The 6,114-nt window shown below is 45.3% G+C and overlaps 1 long non-coding RNA gene across 1 annotated transcript; it reads right to left on the bottom strand.

Annotated features, from left to right (window-relative positions):
• Positions 1-1,071: 1,071 nt before the first annotated feature.
• LOC128343147 (uncharacterized) lies at positions 1,072-4,846 on the bottom strand. Its single transcript, XR_008315355.1, has 2 exons — positions 4,735-4,846; positions 1,072-1,278 (listed from the first exon to the last, which is right to left on the bottom strand). It is a non-coding gene; the product is annotated as an uncharacterized LOC128343147 (long non-coding RNA).
• Positions 4,847-6,114: the final 1,268 nt, after the last annotated feature.

Below are 6,114 nucleotides of genomic sequence, written 5' to 3'. Positions count from 1 at the left end.
GCGGGCAGCGCGGAAGGGACTGCTCGTGGGGGAGGGGGCACCGACGCGCTCCCTTGACTGCTGCAGCGCTGCTGCACTGAGCAGGAAACTTTTGTATTAACAAAAATTTTTTAAAAAAAATTAAAAAAATTTTTTGTCATAGCGGCGCCCCCCATGTGACCAAAAAAGATGGCGCCCGGGGCACGTGCCCCCCCTGCCCCCCTATAGTTACGCCTCTGGTCCCTTCTAAAGGAGCATTTCCCTCTTCCTCAGACCGATGTCCTCCTTGCCCAAGACCTTCATTCTCCCTGACAGCAGAGGAGCTACCAGCCTTGGAGAGGGATGCCTCTTATCACATCCGTGAAGGTCTCGTCCACATTCCTCTCTGTCTCTCTGAGCTTCTCCAGATCCGCCACCTTGGTCTCAAGGGGACGGATTTGTTCCCTGAGAGCCAGGAGCTCCTTGCACCGAGCACACACCCATGACTTCTGCCCATGGGGCAAATAGTCATACATGTGGCACTCTGTGCAATACACTGGGAAGTGCCCCTTCCCCTGCTGACTTTCTATCTTCATACTGTCTTGTTGGCTGTTTACAGTATTTAGAGAGTTTATTGTCCGTTTATTAGATAGTTTATTAGAAGGATAGGTCTCAGCTATTTAACTGTCCAAACAGCCTTTCCCAAGAATATGAGGGATATGAGGGAGGGATATGTCCTTACGTTCTCTTTTCCACCAGGTTCCTTGTGATCCTTGTGATCGCAGGGGCTTGTTCCAGGCTCCCCTGCACACTTTCCGCTAAACTCCTGCAAAACTCCTACGTCCTGTTTGCTATCCCTGTTCACTGGATCCATTTGGATGTCATAACCAATTTTAGTTTCTTTCTAGCCTAAATCAGAAGTAGAATTCATGAGAGTCTTGCATGGACAGGAGAGATGGGGCAGCGTGTGCTCTTGAGGCTCAGAGGACATCATGTGGAACCAGGTATAACACTTTCTTCACACCAAGTATGGGTTATTTTACTATTGGCAGTGTAATCCTGCCTTGTGAGGTTCTTTTAACTTTCCATATAAATGAAACACAACACAAACAATTAAATGATAACTTTGCACTTTAAAGTTCCTTTCGTAACACAAATAACAGAATTTGCAAAATGAAATAAAAAGGTTACAGAGACTTGCTCACACTCATGTGTCCAAATTGATGTTTTCCTTTTTGGTGTTGTTGTTGGCTTGTTTAGAGTTCTTTCTTTGCTGAGGTATTAAGATACAGTCTGTTCCTGTCTCCCCTTCTTGAATGCCTGAAAATAAATATAGGATTAACAAATAATCAGCCCACAGGAGCTCTCTATGCAGGGACCTTCTTCAGCAGACCTCTGGATCCTCTGAGGAGGATTGAGAATTGTACCCTTTTCACCATATATGGTAGTCCCTATTCAACTTGCAGTCCCCTACTGGACAAGCCTATATCATCTGATGTTTTAACCCTTAAAGAGCAAGGGTTACATATGGTCAAACTGGCCTCATTAACAAGGAGTCTCCTATACAGATTCCTATGAAGGAAGCAGATCCTGCTTCCCATGGTGCATTGAGGAATGGACCCAACTAATCTAAGGGAATGTTAACCCACAGGGAAGGGACTCCCATCATGTATACATTGACAGCAGGAGTTCTCCAGATGTTGTTGAACTAGAACTCCATAGACCATTGTGACTGAGGATGACGGGAGTTCTAGTCCCATACCGTCTGGGGGCCCAAGTTTGAGAATCCCTGATTTATACTGTGATTTAATCTGTAGTTAACATTCAGAATAAAAAACAAGAACAACACTGATGATAATAGCTTGACTGAATAGTGCAAATTTAACCTAGTACCTAAATGACAACAATAAAGGCATCAGGAACATTTCCAGACAACAGGTTTTACTGCAAGTTTGAATTTGCCCAGAAAAACCCAACTCCAAAAATGGATTTTTAAAAATCCCAGACATAAATTGGGCTACATGCTAAAGCACAATGAAAAACCTGAATTGTGTCTGGAGTGCTCCCTGATAGCTTGCAGGGATACAGGGTAAATCTGGCCTATGTGTGAATGCACACCCTCCATTCCAGAGAAGAAGTGAGCTAAAAGCTCCATATGGAAATACTCCAGGGGAGCCTCTCAAGAGGACAAATTCCTGAGACGGAGCTCCACAGAAAAGGCCCTTTCTCCAAAGGACACTTGTCTTCCGAAGGTAGAGAGGAAGCTGGAGGTTTGGTTTATTTGTGTGATTCATAGACCGAATTTACCCAAATTGAAAGCTACTCTGAATGTAAGATGATGGCTTAAAAGACAGAAGTTAAATACAGGTGTAACGCATTATAGCCTTTGTCTCAGAGCAACTCACATGAGGGGTACAAATGCTGAATCATCCCTGGTGAGCTGCCTGGCTGGGCTTCTCATAAATCTAATCTATATTTCTGATAGATTTAAAATACTACTGCCGCCACCCCTCTTATCAACAGAGCTGGATTACATTGCAGATAAACAATAATAGAACAAGTATCAAGAATATGCAAAGCACACACAATGGAATATAAGTTTCTAATGCAAAATCTGACTAACAAACTGTTCCTTATGTTGAATTCCCTTTTCCTTGAAAACTCACCCAACACCTGGGCTTCGATCATGAGGGAGCAAATGGAAAAACTGAAGAGCAGGAGGGAAAATATTTAATGTTGGCTGCCTGCATTAACAGCTTTGGGCACCAGCTTTGAAAGGTACAGCAGCAACCTCCCTGCTCTCTCCTTACTAGCAGAAGCCCTACCCACAAGGAAGAACACCTGAGCTACTTGGCTCTTCTTGCCTCAGACTAGCTCAACTGAGCCCTATGCTACTAGACATGCATCTTCTCCCCTGACACCCACCCCGCCCCGCCCCATGCCTTACTCAGCAGTAGTGCTGCTGACAACAGAGATAAACTCATAATGCTCTGTCCATGCACTCTCAATGCTGGGGCCCAGCAGCAGCACAAGAAGCCCAGGACCAGCTTCCTGTTGTGAGAATACAACCCTGGCAGAAAGCAACCACCCCGTTGCCCCAGTTTTCCTATTGGTCTCTAGCACTGCAGCCTGCTCATTTCTGCACTTGGAGGAAGAGCAACGCCCCCTTCTGCCTGCAGTTAGGCCCCGCCTGGGAAGGAGGGAACAAGAAGAAAGCGAAACTCAGCCTGATGTGGAGTTTGAGCTATGGCTGCTCTCAGCATGGGGAAGGAACTTCAGGATGAACCAACCTACCCCATTTGTCTGGACTGTCGGTTTTGTGCACAGCCCTACTAAAGAACCCACATGTTAATAATATTGCATGTGCCACCATGTGTGTGTATATAGGGGGATGATGCTTAACTTGCAGTGGGGGCAGGGTGTGTGTGGGGCCTCCAAAGGCCTTTAGGTCCAAGCTCTAAAATTATTTAGCTGCACCTCTGGGCATAGCAGGATTAATGGGGATGCTGATTGTTGGTATGGAGGACAACTAAACTAGCCTCCAGCCTCAGCCAGAAGACCTGGGAAAAGTCTTCCGGTACCAAATACCATGGTAGGAAAAGGCTCTGCCTGCTCTAATGTAGAACAAGTCCTCAGAAGGAATTCACTTGAGGCAAGGTCTGGACAGATGAAGTGGTGGGGAAATATCTCTTGGGTTTCCCTTCTCAGGGAGTGTTCAACTTACTTTGAATTTAACAGTAAAAACATATTAAAACCAGATCAAAATATCCATTAGAACACCAACTAACTAAAAAGCTTGGCAGGAGAGATGTGTCTTTAGTTGTTTCCTAAAAGCCAACAGGGATGGAGCTGCTCTAATCTCAGCAGAAAGTGCATCCTACAGTCCTGGAGCAACTACAGAGAAGGCATGCCTTTGAGTTGCCACCAAACAAGTTGGCGGCACCCTCAAACGAATCTCACCTGAAGATATGAATAGGTGGCAGGGTTCATAATGAAGAAGGCATTCTCTTAAATACCGTGGGCCCAAGCAGTTAAAGGCTTTATAGGTAATAACCAGCACTTTGTATTTTACTCAGAAACCTATTGGTAGCCAGTGTAGATCTTTTAGAATCGGAGTAATAAGGTCTCTATGGGATGTCCTGGAGACCAAACTGGCAGCAGCATTCTGCACCAATTGCAGCTTCTGGACTATGCACAAAGGCAGCCCCACATAGAGTGCATTGGAGTAGTCAAGTTGGGAGGTTACCAGCATGTGCACCAGTGTCTTAAGGTCACTCACTTCCAGGAAAGGACACCATTGGTGAACCAGCTGAAACTGATAAAAAGCACTCCTGGCCACCCCCTCCACCTGAGGTATCAGAGAGAGGGTTGGGTCCAGAAGTACTCCCAAACTGCAAACCTGTTCCTTCTGGGGGAGTGTAACCCCATCTAAAACAGGCAGATCTATCCCATTTCCTGAACTGTGGCTTCCTACAGTGAACACTTCCATCTTGTTTGGATTCAGTCTCAGTTTGTTATCCCTCAACCATCCCATTACTACCTCAAGTCAGGCATTTAGAGAAGTTATGCCATTGCCTGATGAAGCTGACAGAGAAGTAGATTTGGGTGTTACCAGTGTACTGATAACACCCTGCACCAAATCCCCTGATGATCTCTCCCAGTGGATTCATATAGATGTTAAAAAGCATTGGAAACAAAAGGGAGCCCTGAGGGGCACCTTAGAAAAACTCTTGCTTGAAGAGCAGAAGTCTTCAAGTAACACATTCTGAAATCTACCTGAGAGGTATTGTCATGGGCATTCTGGAAGACCCCAAGGAGGAGTTGGAGGCGGAGATAGAGCTGACAGCAGAGGAGGGTGGGCAAGGACCAGAAATTGCGAAGGAGAGTGGAACCGACACACAGGGAGTCAAAGATGAGTTAGAGCCAGGTGAGGCAGCTCTTGTGGAGGAGGCGCGACCAGTCTCAGCTGTGGAGAGGCGCCAGTCCAAGAGACAGCAAGAGTTAAGGAGCCGGATGCGTAGAACAACAGGCAAAGCTGCTGACTCAGCAACTCTTAATTAACAGCACCAGGGGCCAGCCTTTTAAGATGCCTGTAACATAGCTACCCTGCTGATAGCAACATCAATTTCCTGTGAGCGAATTGACTGTGTTCGTGTATTACCTTGACCCTGTTTGGACCCTGTGTTGACCTTGCCCATGGATTTCGCTTTGGACTCTGTTTGGATTTATTGGATTGATTCGGACTGGACCTGGTTTGGAGAATTTATTCCTGTGAGACCATGCTGTTCTGCTTCTGCCTCTGTTAAGCTTTGTCTGGCTAGCCTGACAGATTTACGACAGGTATGAGTGGAACCACTGCAAAGCAGTGCCCCCTACTTCCAGTCCCTGCAGGCAATCCAGAAGGATACCATGGTTGATGGTGTCGAAAGCTGCTGAGAGATCTAAAAGGACCAACACAGTCACACTGTGTAGCAGGTTAGAATATTTGCTTCAGAGCAAGCTCACGTGAGGGAAAGAAATGCTGAATCATCCCTGTTGAGATGCCTGGCTAGGCTTCTCTTAAAACTATTCTGTATTATTGGTAGGTTCAAAATGCTGCTGACACCACCCCTTTTGTCTACAGAAACTCCTTCGCACACACACACCCCGCTTGTCCTGAGTTTAAAACTGACTCAGAGAGGCTTGTAAAAAGAAAATAACTAAAAAAAAAACCCAAACAGTTTATTCAATTATTACAGATGACTTATGTCTGAGGTTTTCTCAGCTTTTAGATACAGTAAGAATACTTAGCAGGAGTACTAACATAGGTTGCCTTAATGCATGCTTAAATGTTTACAGAGGCTTTTGCAATGCCATAGGTGTACTGAGTGTAGGCTAGTGTTTCTTATTTCAATTACGTTGCAGATAAACTATAATAGAACAGTATCCAGAATATGAAGAGCACACACACACAAAAGCAATATAACTTCCCTAACGCAAAGTCTGACTAAAACTTTTTCCTACATTAATCTTCCCAAAGCCAAAACTTAGGTTTACTTGCCTTGAACTCACCAAGCTTCTGATGAGAATTCAAGCTTCCTGCCCTCCTATCTTTCAAGGATCTGCAGAGTTATTCTCCTGCAGCCAACCTCCATAGCCACATGTCCTCCTTTAAAA

The sequence above is a fragment of the Hemicordylus capensis genome, chromosome 2 (assembly GCF_027244095.1).
Source record: "Hemicordylus capensis ecotype Gifberg chromosome 2, rHemCap1.1.pri, whole genome shotgun sequence".
NCBI classification, from domain to species: domain Eukaryota; kingdom Metazoa; phylum Chordata; class Lepidosauria; order Squamata; family Cordylidae; genus Hemicordylus; species Hemicordylus capensis.
Note: the sequence above shows the minus strand (reverse complement) of the source record. Positions and strands in the feature narration are given on the sequence as shown.